Source organism: Chiloscyllium plagiosum, chromosome 16 (assembly GCF_004010195.1).
Source record: "Chiloscyllium plagiosum isolate BGI_BamShark_2017 chromosome 16, ASM401019v2, whole genome shotgun sequence".
Classification (NCBI taxonomy): domain Eukaryota; kingdom Metazoa; phylum Chordata; class Chondrichthyes; order Orectolobiformes; family Hemiscylliidae; genus Chiloscyllium; species Chiloscyllium plagiosum.
The window spans coordinates 57,476,106-57,494,279 of record NC_057725.1 but is presented as its reverse complement, the minus strand read 5'-3'; positions in this window follow the sequence as shown (position 1 = coordinate 57,494,279).

The window sequence follows — 18,174 nt, the reverse complement described above, 5'->3', positions numbered from 1 at the left end:
GTTAGGCAAAGATGCTGTTAGGACAAAGCATGACTGCATCTACCCAGGTGCACAAGGGAAAGCCAAACAGCAATAACAGGAGCTTATTATAACACAAAGAGGGAACAGAACTTGAGTTTAGACTGATTCGTTCTTTAGCGTGGGGAGCTACAAAAAAAAAATCAAACCAAACATTTCTAGTTTACTTCAAATAGCCACTTTGCAGGTCTCTCTTGCTTCCTGGCGGCGGGAAAACTGTAAGTGATTAAGTTAGAAGCAGGAAGCTAACAAAAGGGGAAATTCACCCATTGTCAGTGGGCAGTTCATATGTTTAATTGCCCATCCGTATATAATTTAACTCGAATTCAATGAATTTAATCCCCAGCCACCACCTACATGATCTGGGCAACATCATTCATTGGCATTAGTGCATACAGCTGCATTTTTTCTTGTTTTCACAGAGACACATTGAATAGGAGTTCTCCTTATACCTTATAATGTACAGCGTCAGAAAGTGCTGTCTGGTCTTTTTTTCTTGCCCGTTGCATCCTCACATCAAGAGTAGAGGTGCAGGCAACATGTCTTCCCAAAGATTGCAAGTGGCATGGTGGCAAGGGTGGCAGTGCCTCTGGGCCTGTGGCACACAGGGCAATGGAGCAGAGCTACAGAGGTTTGCTCTGCACAGTATCCTCTGACAATTTGGAGCCCCACTGTTCCTTGCCCTGGCTTGGTCATGTGCCAATCCATTTGATGCCCTTCCCATGTGATACCATGTCACAGGTTGGGTTTTGTGGATTATTGCACAGTGGATAAGATGGCGGTCAGGCAAGTTGAATTATGTGGGACGCTGCCAGTCAGACTTCCAACAGAGGGGAAACTAAGTGATGAAGTCAGAGAAGAGACAGTACCAAATTGGCGATCTCACCCATTAGCATTGGGGGAGCACACATATTTAACTTTTTCCTCCACTTATATATAATTGCAATTCAGTGCAATTTAATTCTGTATCCCTGATTCATTGAAACTCACAGATGTCCTTTGTGCTTTAATAACTCACCTCATGAATGCTAGTGACTTATATGCCATTTTATTGAATCAGTGTGAGACACCTAATTTGCAGGAGTGACAGGGCACAGGATCAAACTTGGAACCATGTGCTCTGTGTAAAATCTGGCTGAGCTGACACTGCACAAGGCAGAGCATCAGGCTGGAAATTCAGAATCCAGAATTTAAAGTGGCAGTGACCAACTGAGCTGCAATGTGGTCTTGCAGATCTGGGTTTCCATTGGGAGGAGACTTAGGAACCCACAATGAAAGGGAGTGGGAGTAGTAGTATGGGAAATGTCCATCCTGTCATCCTATACTCTCAAGCACAGAGGGACTGGAATCTCAGACCTCAGCTTCCACTGATGTGTGATGGTGGAGGAATCTTCTCCCTGGAGTTTGAAATGTCTTTTATTTTTGTACAAGAGTGACGGAAACGCAAATGCTTTCTTAAAGAGGTATGCAAGTTGACTTCCAACCTGAGCACAGGAATTGTTCTCCATTACATTTGGAGCCAGTTTCTGTCACGTCATTCGGGTATGCAGTCCTGTCACCCAGATTGACAGTTCAGTTAACACCTTGGTTCTGTGCCAGATCCATGACAACGCCTAGGGCCTGGGGTGTGACCCCAAAATTCAGCCCCTCTTCGGAATCTTGGGCAAATTGACCATCCCTTAACCTCAGCCCATTTGCAGCTCAGTCACGCCTGGTGACTCATCATCTGTACATCCAAAATCGGTGCAGTATGAGAATGGTGCAACATGGTGGCTCAGTGGTTAGCACTACTCCCTCACAGCACCAGGGACCCAGGTTCAATGCCAGACTTCGGTGACTGTCTGTGTGGAGTTTGCACATTCTCTGGTTTCGCATGCTCTGGTTTCCTCCCAAAATCCAAAGTTGTGCAGGTCAGGTGAATTGACCATGCTAAATTGCCCAAAGTGTTCAGGGATGTATCAGTTAGGGGTAAATGTAGAGGAATCGGTTTGGGTGGGATATTCTTTGGAGGGTTGGTGTGGACTTGTTGGGCTGAAGGGCCTGTTTCCACACTGTAGGTATTCTGCGATTCTAATTGGAGCTAGTCGACATGAATGGCAGATCAGGCGAGGGGCTCTCTGAAACACTGCCGTGTTATTGCTGTCTTCACTGCCTCTTTGAGTAGCTGTGGCCGGCCAGAAGGCAGGTTTTCCTTTGGTACCTGAAAGCAGGACACTCTAAGATGAAGGTTTTTCTGCGGGACATATACTGGGTTATAAAGGAAGAAGTTGACAGCCACACAGCTTGTCCATCGCAGTAGAATGAAGGTGAGCTTGGATTCGACAAGAGGTCAATTGCAGAAACGTACAGCCAGCTCCAATTTTCTCACAATATTGAATGCTGCGGGCACTGTTAAAGTTGCCCACATGATGGTTGGAAACTTTCTGTTGTAGGACACAGGTGATACAGATGTCCATGTTCCCTACAATCTTTTCATGTTGTGTGCCCTGTTGTCCAGTACTTGTGCCTGGCCATGTTTAGGTGAATAGCAAAATAGCTGAATAGCTGGAGGCAGAAAGAGGGAACACCAGCTGTTGTGGTCATTTTTAAATCTATAGATTTTAGAAACTGCTGAGAGAATACCTCAGAGTGTTCACACTCAGTCCCTCCCTTATCTGTAATGACAGGCAGCATCTCCTTCTATTGTCCCACCAGCTTTGAGACACCACCTGACATCCCTAATTGGACAAGAGCGTCTCTTCAGGCCACTAATTGTCAATTGACTCCTCAGATACTGAAGCAGACCATGTCCGAATGCAGCAAACCATGGACAATATCCAAGTTTGGGTTGACAAGTGGCAAGTAACATTCACACCTCACAAGTGCCAGGCAATGACTATCTCCAACAAGAGTGAATCCAAACATCTTTCCTTTACATCCAGTGGCATCACCAACACTGAATCTCCCACTAGCCACATCCTGGGGTTACCACTGACCAGAAACTAGACTAGCCATATAAATACTGGGGCTACCAAACTGATCAGAAGCTAGGAATCCAGCACTAAGTAACTCATCTCCTGATTCCTAAAGGCCTGTTCACCATCTACAAGATGCAAGTCAGAGGTGCAATAGGACATTTCCCACTTGCCTGGCTGAGTGCAGCCTCAACAAGATTAGATTAGATTAGATTAGATTCTCAACAGTAACCAGGGATGGGGCAATAAATGCCGGCCTCGTCAGCAATACCCACATCCCTCAAATGAATTACAAAACGGTGATTATTCCTGACACAATTGGAGGTAAGGGCCATCACAGGCTCTGACCCTGAGACTCCGAGTAGGAACCAAAAATCCCATCCCTGATGTCCAGCGGCACTGCTGACACATCCGAGTGTGGATGCACAGGAATAATGTGCCACGACCATCGGGGTGAGGTTGGCTGATCAATTTTCCATTTTAGTGATCTACCCCTTGATGGGCACAAGCTTGTTATGAATCATCACCCCTGCAGCCACAAAGCAAATTTGATTTGTATCTTACAAGATTTCCCAGTTTTATTTTTACCCCAGATGTGGGGTGTCATTTGGGGCAATCTGACCAATTTCTATTCCATTCGATTAACATCAGACATGTTAACCTGGGAGTGGGTGGAGGATGGGCTCCTCCTTCAGTCACACCCATGATAAGCTGCCATTTCTCCTTCCCAGGGTACTCTAGTAATTTTAATAATTGTGCGTCTCTTTGGCCTGCTGAATCTGTTAGAACTGACATGGTTCTATTGTGGGTCTAGTAAAGGCTCTGAACATGCTGTATCTGAAGGCAAGCAAGGAATTTTAAAAAGGAGGTCCCTGAGGGTAGTAATATCTGGATTACTCCCAGTGCTACAAGCTAGTGAGGGTAGGAATAGGAGGATAGAGCAGATGAATGCATGGCTGAGGAGCTGATGCAGGGGAGAAGGGTTCACATTTTTGGATCATTGGAATCTGTTCTGGGTGGAAGTAAACTGTACAGGAAAGACAGATTGCACCCAAATTGGAAGGGGACTAATATACTGGGAGCAAGATTTGCTTCAGCTGCTTGGGAGGATTTAAACGAGTAAGGTGGGAGGGACAGAGTGGGACTCAGGGTGATAGTGAAGGAAGAGATCAGTTTGAGACTGGTACAGTTGGGAAAAGAAGCAAGTGAAATAGTCAGGACAGGCAGGAACAAAGCAGAGAAGGAAGTAAATCAAATGGCATTTATTTCAATGCATGAGGCCTAACAGGGAAGGCAGATGAACTCAGGGCATGGTTAGGAACATGGGACTGGGATATCATAGCAATTACAGAGACGTGGGACAGGACTGGTACTTAATATTCCAGGATAAAAACGCTATAGGAAAGATAGAAAGGGGGCAAGAGAGGAGGGGAGTAGCATTTTGTTAAGGGATAACATTACATGGGGGTGGCACGGTGTTTCAGTGGTTAGCGTTGCTGCCTCACAGCGCCAGCAACCCAGGTTTGATTCCAGCCTCGGGCGACTGTCTGTGTAGAGTTTGTACATTCTCCCTATGTCTTCATGGGTTTCCTCCATGTGCTCCGGTTTTCTCCCACAATCCAAAGATGCGCAGGTTTGGGTGGATTGACCATGCTAAATTGTCCATAGTTTTCACTGATGTGTAGGTTGGGTGCATTAGTCAGGGGTAAATGTATAGTGTAGTGAAATTGGTCTGGGTGGGTTGCTCTTTGGAGGGTCAGTGTGGACTTGGGTCGAAGGGCTTGTTTCCACACTGTAGGGATTCTATGATTCAATGATTATGGCTGTACTTAAGGAAATTATTTGGATGGAACTGAGAAATAAGAAAGGGATGATCACCTTATTGGGATTGTACTATAGACTCCCCAAATTCAGTGAGAAATTGAGAAACAAATTTGTAAGGAGATCTCTTTGTAAGAATAATAGGGTGGTGATGGTAGGAGATTTTAACCTTCCAAACATAGACTGGGATTGCCATAGTGTTAACGGTTTAGATGGAGAGTAATTTATTAAGAGTGTACAATAAAACTTTCTTATTCAGTTTGTGGATGTACCTACCAGAGAAGGTACAAAACTTGACCTACTTTTGGGAAATAAGGCAGGGCAAGTGACTGGGGTGTCAATGGGGAAGCACTTTGGGACCAGTGACCATAATTCTATTAGTATCAAGATAGTGGAGGAAAAGGATAGACAGGATCTAAAAGTTTAAGCTCTAAATTGGAGGAAGGCCAATTTTTATTAGGCAAGAACTTTCAAAAATTGATTGGATGTGGATGTTCACAGGTCAAGGGATGGCTGGAAAATGGGAAGTCTTCAAAAGTGAGATAACAAGAGTCCAGAAACAATATGTTCCTATTAGGGTGAAAGGCAAGGCTGGTAGGTGTAGGGAATGCTGAATGACTAAAGAAATTGAGGTTTTGGTCAAGAAGAAGAAGAAAGGATATGTTAGGTATAGACAACAGAGATTTGGTGAATCCTTAGAAGGGTATAAAGACAGTTGGAGTATACTTAAGAGGGAAAACAGGAGGGCAAAAAAGGGGACATGAGATAGCTTTGGCAAATAAGGTTAAGGAGAAAACAAAAGAATTTTATAATACATTACGGACAAAAGGGTAACTAGGGAGAGAATAGGACCCCTCAAAGATCAGCAAGGCAGCCTATGTGTGGAACCGCAGGAGATGGGGGAGATACTAAATGAACATTTTGCATCAGTATTTACTGTGAAAGAGGATATGAAAGGTACAGAATGTGAGGAAAAAGATGGTGACATCTTGATAAATGTCCATATTAGAGTGGAGAGGATGCTGGATGTCTTGAAATGAATAAAAAGTGTATAAATCCCAGGACCTGATCAGGTGTACCTGCGAACTCTGCAGGAAGCTAGGGAAGTGATTGCTGGGTCCCTTGCTGAGATATTTGTATCATTGATAGCCAAAGGTGATGTGCCAGAAGGCTGGAGGTTGGCCAATGTAGTGCCACTATTTAAGAAAGATGATAAGGAAAAGCCAGGGAACTATAGACCAGTGAGCCTGACATTGGTGATGGACAACTTGTTGGAAAGAATACTGAGGGACAGGATTTACATATATTTGGTTAGGCAAGGACTGATTAGGGATAGTCAACATGGCTTCGTGCATGGGAAGTCATGTTTCACTAACTTGATTGAGTTTTTTGAAGAATTAACAAACAGCAACGATGAGGTCAGAGTGGTAGACATGATCGATATAGACTTCAGTAAGATGTTCAACAAGGTTCCTCGTGGTAGACTGGTTACCAAGGTTAGATCTTATGGAATTCAGGTGAGAACTAGCCATTTGGATACAGAATCTGCTCAAAGGTAAAAACATAGGGGTGGTGGGGGAGGGTTGCTTTTCAGACTGGAGGCCTGTGATCAGCAATGGAGCACAAGGATGGGTGCTGGGTCCACTGCTTTTTTTCATTTATGTAAATGATTTGGATGTGAACATAGGAGATATAGTTAGTAAGTTTGCAGATGACACCAAAAAAGGTGTAGTGAACAGTGAAGAAGGTTCAGAGGGGCCAATGGGCCAAGGAGTGGCAGATGGAGTTTAATTTAGATAAATGTGAGGTGCTGCATTTTGGAAAGGCAAATCAGGGTAGGACCTCTACACTTCATGGTAAGGGTCTGTGGAGTGTTGCTGAACTAGAGACCTTGGGTGCAGCTCCACAGTTACTTGAAAATAGAGTCTCAGGTAGATAGGATAGTGAAGAAGGCAGTTAGTATGCTTTCCATTATTAGTCAGAGCACTGAGTATAGGAGTTGAGAGGTCATGTTGCAGCTGTACAGGACTTTGGTTAGGCTACATTTGGAATATTGTGTGTAATTCTGATTTCCCTCCTATAGGAAGGATGTTGTGAAACTTGAAAGGGTTCAGAAAAGATTTACAAGGATGTTGCTAGGGTTAGATGGTTTAAGCTACAGGGAGAGGATGAATAGCCTGGAGCTGGTTTCCCTGGATTGTTGGAGGCTGAGAGGTGATATTATAGAGGTTTATAAAATCATGAGGGGCATGGAGAGTGTGAACAGTCAAGGTTTTTTGCCCAGGGTTGGGTGAGTCCATAACTAGAGGGCATAGAGTGAGAGGGGAAAGATTTAAAAGGGGCATAAGAGGTAACTTTTTTATGCAAAGAGTGGAGCGTGTATGAAGTGAGCTGCTAGAGGAAATGGTGGAGGCTGGTACAATCACAACATTTAAATGGCATCTGGATGCGTACATGAATAGGAAGGATTTACAGGGATATAGGCCAAGTGCTGGCAAATGGGACTAGTTTAATTTAGGATATCTGGTTGACATGGACAAGTTGGACCAAAGGGTCTGCTTCTGTGTTGTACCACTCTATGACTCTAAGATTCAGGTCTTCAGTTTCTGACAATTTTGAAGAGAAGGTGTAAGTACATAGTTTTGAAGTTGGCATGATAAGTTGTAAAGTTGTTTGAAACCAAGAGCCTTACCTTTGTAACTAGAGAGTACAAAAACAAATAGGTGATGCTGAACCTTTCTACAACACTAGTTAGATCTAGATGGTGTAAATCTGCACAATTCTGGACATCTCCTTATCAAGATCAAGATGGTGCAGTAGAAATGTTGCTAGGTCAATTGCACAAAGAGTCTGCAGAAGATGGGATTGTTCTCCCTACAGTGGGCCGAATTAAGAGGGAATTCATTCGAGGTGTTCAAAAAGATGAAGGGGTTTAATTGAGTAAGTATATTATATTTTGCACCATTCTATGATCTTCTCTTTAAGTACCATGCCCTATGGCACATTGGAAACCATAGACTTCCATTAGATGGGTCCATGCTTAATGGTAAGCACTGTATTGGTTTGCCAGTGCCTTTTGCAGGATGATTAACAAGGACAATTCGTCTGCTCCTACAAATACCACAAGAGGTACTAGAAGGATATACAGGCTGATTGTTGAACTGTTTGGCCATGTTATGAAAGCATCCAGAGACCATACCATCAAGTCTTGACATAGGACTTGAACCCAGAGCTTCGAGCTCAGAGGTAGGGGCACTCTGCAACAAGACTCATTTAATGGCATTATGTATGCAAGTTTCACAAGTAAATTTCAGGTTGCCTTTATTTGAAGGGTCAGGTGACACTTCTCAAATTATCTCTAAATATTGATAACTCCTCCCCTCTCTGAACCCTCCCCCCCCCCCCCACCCCCGAAAAGTAAAGAAAAAAAAAAATGTTCTTTCACTTCTCTGCTTCATGGGCACCTTCAGATCTGTGGGAAACATTCCCAGGGAAAAAGGTGGCTCATTCCCATAAGGCTGCCAATGCAGCCTTGAGAGCTTAGTCAGAATGCTAGGTCTTGACTTCTCCTCCAGTTTTCTAACATCTCCTTCATATTTTGGAAATGCAACCATTGACTCCCCCGAAACTTACTTCTTGAGTAAAGGACATACCACAGCCATGCAGCCCTGGGAGCTCATAATTACCCGGACAAAAAACAGAGGGAGAAAAGTGGGAGGAATCTTGTTATCCTAGAATATCCATCTGAGGGATAACTGGGCACTATGGAATGACGAGGGACATATCAGGTGTAAGCAGGGTCCTCCAATGCTTCTGTTTTATGATAGATTGCCACGATTGGAGGAGTACTAGGTAGAAGCGGGCCCTGAACTGGCTATCCAGTGCCACCCAGAAGATATGAGCAAGATCAAGCTGCCACCTATTGGAGCTATGGGCACCTACTTATGAAGCTGAGAAGGAAGAGGGTCAGGGTCGGATGGTGGGAGGTAGCTGCTTTCAGACATCAGCCTGAAGGTACTGCTATTGGGGGCTTAAACAGACCCACACGGCCCACTATGAATTGTTTGATCCAAATGGGCCAGCAGGTGAAGCGCATCTGGCCTATGTGTGAAAAGCTTGGAAATACAAATGGGTTTGGGTAATGTAGTGCAGAGGGCATGAGGTTGTGACAGAGTTGTAGTCATACAGCCATACAACATGGAAACAACCCTTCGGTCCAACCAGTCCATAATCCCAAACTAAACTAGTCCCACCTGCCTCCTCTTGGCCCATATCCTTCCAAACCTTTCCTATTAATGTACTTATCCAAATGTCTTTTAAATGTTGTAATTTTGCATCACTTCCTTAGGAAGCTCATTCCAGACATGAACCACCCTTTGTATAAACAAATTGCACCTTATGTCTTTTTTAAATTTCTCTCCTCTCACCTTAAAAATGTGCCCCTTAATCTCAAAATCACCCATCCTAGGGAAAGGACAACTACTATCAACTCTGTCTATACCCTTCATTATTTTATAACCTTCTGTCGGGTCGCCTCTGAACCTCCCATTCTCCAATGAAAAAATTCTAGTCTGTCCAGCCTTACTTTATAACTCAAACCTTCCGCACTAAGAACATCCTGGTAAATCACTTCGGAACCCTGTCCAGAATAATAATATCCTTCCTATAACTGGGTGACCAGAAGTGGCACAGTATTCCAGAAGAGGCCTTACTAATGTCCTAGACAACCTCAACATGACTTCCCGACTCCTATACTCAAAGGACTGAGCAATAAAAGGCACATGATAAACATCGGATGAAATTGCCGTGGGTGGAGAAGGGCAAACGTGGGTGGAGTAGAAAATGTGTCACTCCTTTTGTATTTTCTTTAGATAAGTTAAGATTCCACTTTGTTGATAAAAATACATTTAGTTAATCCAGGCAGTTTGACGACTGAGAAAACATCAATAACCAAGTATAGCATGCTTGGCATACCACCACCAGTAAGTAGATTAAATACATAGTTCAGCTCAGAATTTACCCTAACTTGAGGTTATTTCTGATTGTTTACTTTTTGCTTGGGTCAATAACGTCCCTCTTCTGTATGCACCAGTACCATCACTTTCTGTAAAGCACCCTGATATACAGTTCCAATACAATGATTCACCTCTTCTGAAAGAGCTGCAAAAATACTTGATTCAGGAACACACAGGGCTTAGTATTGGTGATCAGTGCAGAACTCAACCTCATGCTCGGACTAGGTTTTATAATAGGGTTGTAGAATTTTACTTGATTTCCAGCAGTTTCAATTTCCCCTTTCCTCCAAGTGCTTGGGGAACATTTAATGTCAGTACATCTCATTTACTATTTATTAACTAGGTATCAGAACCACTTGGGAGGGAAACAAATGTTTGTTTTTATGACTTTGGAATACCTCAATGTGCATTAGAGCCATTTTTAAGTTACAGTCACTGGAAACATAGCCATTTCAGGCACAGCAAGCTCCCACCAGCTGCAATGTGACAACGGTCAGACATTTTAGTGACCTTTGGTTACAGGGTAAATAATGACTGGGGCTCCAGTCATTTGAATGACATCCACATGTCTTGGCACTTCTGACAGTGCAGCACTCCCTTAATGCTGTGCTGAAGTGTCAGCCGAGACTTTGTGCTCAGGTTTCCTTACCGAGCTGTAAACCCACAGCTTTTGACTCAGAAGTGGGAGTCTCAGCTCTGAAACACCGCTAACAGGAAGGAAAACAAAATGATAATGTTTTACGAAATTGAAAAAATTCCGAAATTTCTTTCACCAAATCCCCATATTTGTACCACTCCAGGTCTTGTATTTGACTGGTTTTGGGTGATTTTCTGAAAAGAAAACTGCATGCCTAGACTGGAACTATTTTGGCCTAAACTCCTCCTCAGACTGAGGTACATGTGAATCGGGAATGAAATAAATGCGTCAAATGACTGCTGTAGAATAGCCAAATGTGGAGTGTAGCTGCTGCAGAGCACTTTGATCGTAATCATACAGCGCTCACGCTCCATAATCTCAGCCAGCAGATGGGCAGATACATTTGTTCCCTGAACGACAGCCTTCCAGCAGCCAAGAATAACAGAAGGAGCTTAAATGAAACTGGTTCATTAAAATGCAATTAATGCAATTCTAAAGAGCTATAAAGAAGTGTTCATGGTATGTAGAGGCTGTGTTGACATAAGTGTACAGTACATTAAGAGTAAGTGGAGTAAATTACCTGATCCTTAGGCTCATTTTAAGGTAAATGCTTCAGATAGTTTAGGCATTCAGGATTTCGATGAGAATGTTTAGCTAACCTGCAAAACTTTATCTTAATTTGCCAGTGACAGAGAGAGGAAATAACTGAAGATTTTAAAATACTGTGGTTCCTTTTGATGAACGTACAGAATTGTGTTCACCTGCTGTTTTTACTAAACCGGTGATATTTAACAGATTTGATCTGGTTAATTTTACAAGGTACACAGCAATCGTCTGAGGCACCAATTGCAAGTATATAATATTACCCAGAACGAGATTGTCGGATTACACTTGCTAATCGATTCCATCCCCAACCGGTACATCTGAGGCAAATTAGCTGGAACACTCTCAGCTTACTCTGTAGACTGAAGTTCTGAAGTGTGAATCACTATTGGAAGCACAGGTCCGTGTGCCAGCCTGCATTCTGTGCACTCACTTACTCTCAGGGTTAATTATTTCGGCTTATTTCCTCAGTGCATTCTCCCTGGAATATTCTCCCTTTTCCTCCAGGGGAGCATTAGGAGCTCAGGTTTTCTGGAGATATTTTCTTAGGTTCATCAGCTTCAACCATTCCTGGAAGCAGTCTGTGCATTTAATTTTTCTGGGAGCTGGAAAATGTTGCTCCATATTAATTTGGCATTTGGATCTGCAGTTGTAACATAAAGACCCATTGCGATTTGGTGTGTGTGAGTGTGTCCATCCGTCCGTCCACAGTAAGGTAAGTGAACAGAGAGACATTGGTCAGATTCAGTAATTCAATCAATATAACATTTCTCTATAAAAATAATAAGTGCACAGTGTTATACTTCAACAGACTGGCTTGTGTCCATCAAAGCCTGTTCATGCTTAGCAGCACAAAATACAAAATCAATGGAAAATAAAATTTGTTCGGTGTGTTACATTGTTGATCGATCTGCTATTGCAATTTTTGTCCTATCAGTCAATGTGACTTTATACTCCATGAACTTCTTCAGACCAGTGTTTTTGGAAGCTATCTCTCACTAAGCCTTTCTGTCTCAAAATATAAAGGCAGGTATCATATTAGACATAGGAGCAGAATTAGATCATTCAGCCCATCAAGTCTGCTCGATCATGGCTGATATGCTTCTCAATCTCATTCTCCTGCCTTCTCCCCATAATCTTTGATCCTCTCACTAATCAAGAACCTATCTATCTCTGTCTTAAATACACTCAAGGACTTGGCCTCCACAACCATCGGTGGCGATAAATTCCACATATTCACCACCCTCTAGCTGAAGAAATTCCTCCTGCTGTCAGTATTCTCAGTGTTCACAAACAGAGCAGGATTTTTTAAAAACAAAACCTTACAATAAAGTGGGCCTGTTTATAAATTGACTTGATTTAAAGTCCAAATATTGTGGATTCATGTTCCTTTGTTGGGAAATGTTCAAGCTAAGCTGAAACTCATTGCAGTACTGTGTGACTAAAGGTAAAGTCACCGTAGTCCCACCTCTGTCATTAGAGAGAGGCAATTGGCAGTGGTTTGACCTGGGAGTCACCACATCATAGCTGAGTGGAGAGTTTGAGAAGGAGAATGCTTCATGGTCATCTCAGCCCGTGCAGGAATTGAACGTGTTCTGTTGTTGACACCTGACATTACAAACCAGCCAACTAAACTAACCAACACATACTATATGAGCACTACATTATCACCAATATTTTCCCAGATGAGATGTCAAACAAAAAACAAAGTGTCCTTTCAGAGGTAAAGTTTCCCATGGCACTATTTTGAAGAACAGTGGGAAGGGTTGGTTCTCCAGCCTAACACATACAACTCAACCAGCTGCACTGCAAGAGATTATCTAGTCAATATTACATTGTTCTTTTTGGGACCTTGCTGTATGCAAATTACCTGCAGTAATTCCTTTGTTTATAATGACTTCAATTGAGCTTTAATTTGAGACCCTTTGAGACATTCTGTGGTTGTTTAAGTTACCAGATAAATGTCGGTACTTATTTATGAATTGCTTATTAGTGCTGAATCACGTATAACCTAAAGAAATTTTTAAAAATAATTGTTCATATCATAATTCTTTACTGTCTTTGATCTTCTTATTTTGTGGTCAAGTGATCATGGGCCTAAATTGGACATTCTAAATTGACCCACAACTGGAGAAATTGGACCTGACAAAAAAAAAATGGCCAAACTAAGACAGCAGCCACCAGCTATTGGGTACAGAGAACAGTGGAAACCAAGATCATAGAGATCATAAGTGTTCAGGGGAGCCGGTTACAACCAGCCCTAGCGTCTTGTATTGTAGAAGTATCGATCAGACTTTCTGGCAACATTTCTTCAAGGTGGTGTCTGAGGCCGTGCACTTTACCCCTCCCCAGCATGGTAACAGTGAATGATGTTGGCCTGACCCCATTGGATACTTTGAACCCAGCTCATGACCTCATTGGCCAAAGGCCACAGAGCATTCTGAAAGGTCTGGAGTAGGGAGGAGGGTGGGGGTGGACAAAAACCCACAGCTGGATACCAACCCCTTAGTGAAGACTCACAGTAAAAGTCATGGCAGAAGACTGTGTGGCAAACAAGAAAACCCAGGAGTAGATCATCCCTGATCCCTGAGACTCACCACCTTTGTGGAAGAGAGCCAGCCCTTTGTCAGAGAGGAAGGAGATTCCAATGGCCCAGACCAACGTCGATCATTGTGGGTAATGTCCTTCTCAGGTGGATAGAGCTACATAGAGTGTGGGAACTTGGGAAATGCTCACATGGTGCTTATAAAAAGGAATATCTAGTTAATAAAATGGAATTGAATGACAATTTGAATTCTGCATCCCTTTGTCTGTCTAAGCTCATCAAAGTGCCCAAAGCACAGACAATGTTGGCGTCCCTGGGTGGGCTTTGATTAGGCTGTATGTATAACCTTCAAAGTTGAACCCCACCAACATGGAACTCTTGGACACTCAACCTGGGCCTGACTTAAGAGGGCAGCTTCCCTATGTGACAGCCAGAATTCAAGTGGGTGAAAGAGGGTGAAGGTTTCTGATCAGTGATTGGACCATAAACCAAATACTTGGAACATGAGGAGGAGAAAACAGCCAGTGTTAGTGCAGGTTAGACACCCACAGAAAAGGAACCCTAACAGAAACTAGTAGAGGGTCAGAGACCCACAGAAAACAGGAGCAAGGAGCAAAGTACAGGATCTGAGCTCCCACGTGATAATGAGAGGCCAGGTATTGACTTTGGGGACCCATAATGATACAGGGTGCCAGAGTAGAGTCGATAACCCATGAGGTAAGAGAGAGTGAAAAAGTTCAGGGACCTAGGCTCTGAGAGAAGTGAAAAATCAGCTAACATTTGGTCAGTGACTCAACGAGAGAGAGAAAGAGAAAAGAGAGTGTGAGAGAGCAGTAAATTGAAAAGAAACAATAGGAAAAATGGCACAGTACCAAGAGGAGGAGGAGGAGAATGGTCGAGTTGGGTACAGTTACAACATTTAAAAGGCATATGGACAGGTACAATATAGGAAAGGTTTAGCATGATATGGGCCAAATGCAGGCAAATGGGACTAGTTCAGTTTGAGAAACACGCAGCATGGATGAGTTGGGCCTAAGGGTCTTTTCCATGCTGTACATCCCTATGACTCTATGAGCTATTGAAAAAGCACCTAAATAAGACGTGGCCCAGGTGGGTCGACCAGTGCAGTGAACAAAGCCAGAATTGACAGGACAGAAATGCTGTCAGGTGGTGTGGAAAACTAAAGGGAAGTGGGCATTAACACGCAGCAAGGCTATTGCCATAGCCAACTGCATGGAGCAGCTGAGAGGTAGAGAATGGGAGATAGTGAAGCTCAGTAAGGAGTTAGAGGAAGTGAAGCAGGAACTGGAGAAAGAAAGAGTCAAAGCAGCAGATCAGGTGCAGAGAAAGCAGGCGAGCCTGGTACACTTGGGACAGTTTCAGACCCAGTGCGATAGAGCATACCAGAAAGCACAGTGCAGGGACAGTGAATGGTGCAAGCTCTGTGGACGAGCTGACTGAGAAATACAAACACCTCCAAGTTGTGTTCAGTGTCCTGCCCCAGTGAAAGAGAGAGCACACAACTGCATTTTGCCAGCCACCTGCAGACACAGTTCACAGGTGTCTTCAGTAGCCTAACTACACTAAAACTGCAAAATAAGGCAAAGAAAACAGAGCCCATGATGTGAACCATTAAAAATGTTAGCATGAAACTGGAAAATTAAAGTCCCAACTTTTTGTGCAAATGGGAACGATATGTACATTTGGAGCAACCGAATCAGATAGGGACAACGATTATGGGATAGTCTGGGGAGAATGGAAGAATAATCCTGGAGATACACTGAGGGCAGCAAGGATTGGGGACTTCCACCTTCCTTTCCAGAGGGAATAGATCTTTCAGTACCCCCAGGATCTTACCCTGTCCCAATTAGACATTGACCACAACCCATCAGGAAGGCCAGAACAATAATCCAGTCATTTACACAACCCCATCTACAGTGGCACAATTAATGGAAGTAGCAAGACAGATTGTTGCATTTGAATGTACAGCTGACCCCTCGTATGTTCCTTAACAGCACCCACCAACAGAGGATTTTCCAAGGGCTTGATGACATCAGGAAGGTAAAATTAATATTAATGTGCTTGAGCCCTGCGATCCATTCTGCCTTCCCCAACCCTGTGAATGTGGAGGAGGGGAACTGCAAACCTAGCTGCTGTAGGATACAACAGGGTAGATCACATGGAGGGGATTAAATAAGCGTAGGCAGTGAAAGGGAGAGCACGCAGACAGCATGTATATCCCCCACCAGCAGATATACACCCAAACAACATATATGTTTGTAATGGTTTAACTGACTTCCTTAGCCACTATGGGAAGCTAAAAGGATTCATCTCCTCAGTTGGGCAACCAACACCCATCTGCTCCCTGATCAAAATCTATTCACTAAACCATCTAAGACTGCAAGTATGGCATCATTAAGGTTAGATCCCACCACTAAACGACCCCAACTGTGAATGGAAGGACAGATGAATTAACTAGGTAGGATGGCGTAAGCCCATCCTGAAGAAGGGCTTATGCCCGAAACGTCGATTCTCCTGTTCCCTGGATGCTGCCTGACCTGCTGCGCTTTTCCAGCAACACATTTTCAGCCCAGGATGGCGACAAGGACAATCATGGTGGCCCCCTCCCCCAATTCCAGAATGAAGAGACGCCATTACTGTGAACCAAAGAGGTCTGGCACAGGCTTAAAGCAGTGGTGCTGACTTAAAGCAAGTACAGGAGGGAACAAATCCTGCCTTGTATAGCAAAGTGGAAAGACAGGTTAAATACTAAGGACACACTTATTATTGGTTCCTGGTATCAGTCCAGGACTGAAATCAAGTGATTTATCAATGTCATAATTTCCAGGGTCATCAAGGGACAGAAGCCATGACTGACAGATTTATGTTATTAAGTTAGCCTATCTGTCTGACTCAACATGTGCCTGCATGAGAGTCTCGTCTGAGCCTGTGATCTAATTTCCACTAGACGCTTCAAGGGATCAACAAGGTCAAGTGACCACCATCCCAAAATTGGACATTCTAAATTAATTCACAACTGGAGAAATCAAGCCTTGCTGAAAATTGGCAAGACTAAATTAAGCAGCAAGAGAGGACAGTGGAAACCAAGGTCAAAGATGTCATAAAGGTTGAGTGTTGGAGAAGTGTTGATCAGACTTCCTGGCACCTTGACATCCAGCAAGTGCCTGAGGCTATGCATTTTAAACCTCCCCACCATGGTAACAGTAAGGGATGTTGGCGCATCCCCATTGGATGTTTTGAACTCGACTCATTACCTTATTAGCTAAAGGCCACAGAACATTCTGGAACACACCTAGAATCTACCCCTTCAGCAAAGACTCACAACAAGACTCGTGGCAGAAAACCATGCGGCAACCCAAGAAGTTCCGCTCTGATCTAAGAGTTTTCAATGTGCAGAACAGTTGAAGTGTCCAGAGCACGGACAACATTTTTAGTTGCAACTATAAACTTTTTTTGAAGTTGTTCTGTTTGAAAATGAGATAGTACATTTCAGATAAGTGCTTCCATACAAATCAGGGAACGTAGGCAAATTGTCAGTCGTCAAAAATATCAGAGAAAAGTCCAATTCTTCTTTCATCCAATGTACAGAACAAATTAATTTATGGGGTGGGGGAATTCTTGGATCACAGCCATGATTGTTGATGTTTTGGTCTCTCATCCAGGCTCCACTGAGACCAATTGTAATCCTTGTTGTTATCCTGGCTGACATTAATGAACTCAATACAGATCATAATGTTCCAGAACCTTGTTTGAGGAAGTTGCTTGCTGAGATGTCAGGAAAGAGCATGTCGTTTTACTTTACTAAAGAGCTAGTGCTGGAACATAGAGTCAAAATGCTCAGATGTAGAGGTATGTTTACAGCTTTTTAAATCAGAATAGAAATCATCCAGAGTGACTGGGGAGTGAATTAAGGATGACCTCACTGGATCATTCTCATGGAGCAAAGGACTAACAGAAGGCAACAGATCATCGTTTTGGGTAAGGATGGAGGGAGTGGGAGGTTAGTAGGGGATTGTTATGAAGATGTAGGATTGACAGAAATAATAGAAAAACACTCTTAAAATTGCAAGCAAGTTGTGAGGCTGGGTGTTCCCATTACCACTCTAATCTTTAAACATTGATACTTAGATTTACCGTTGAATACTTAGTTAAAATTTGAACTTCTCCCAAAATGCATCCATTGAGTAAGGGCAGAGGTAGAGCTGTGAAATCCAGTGCCTACAAGTCATGATGCACTGGTTATTAAAATGTCTGGCATGAGACATTTTGGTTCAGAAAAAAATTTACTAGGGTGTTGCTGGGAATGGAGGGTTTGAGATATAAAAATAGATTGGAAAGACTGAGACATTTTTCACTGGACTGCAGGAGTTGAGGAGTGACCTTCTTGAGGTTTATAAAATCATGAGAGGCACAAATAAGGTGAATGACAAGGGTCTTCTCCCTAGGGTAGGAGAGTTCAAAAGTTTAAAGGTGAGAGGAGAAAGATTTAAAAAGGACAGGAGGGGCCACGTTTTTACACACTTTCTCAGGCAGTTCATTCCGCACATTTTCACGTGTGGC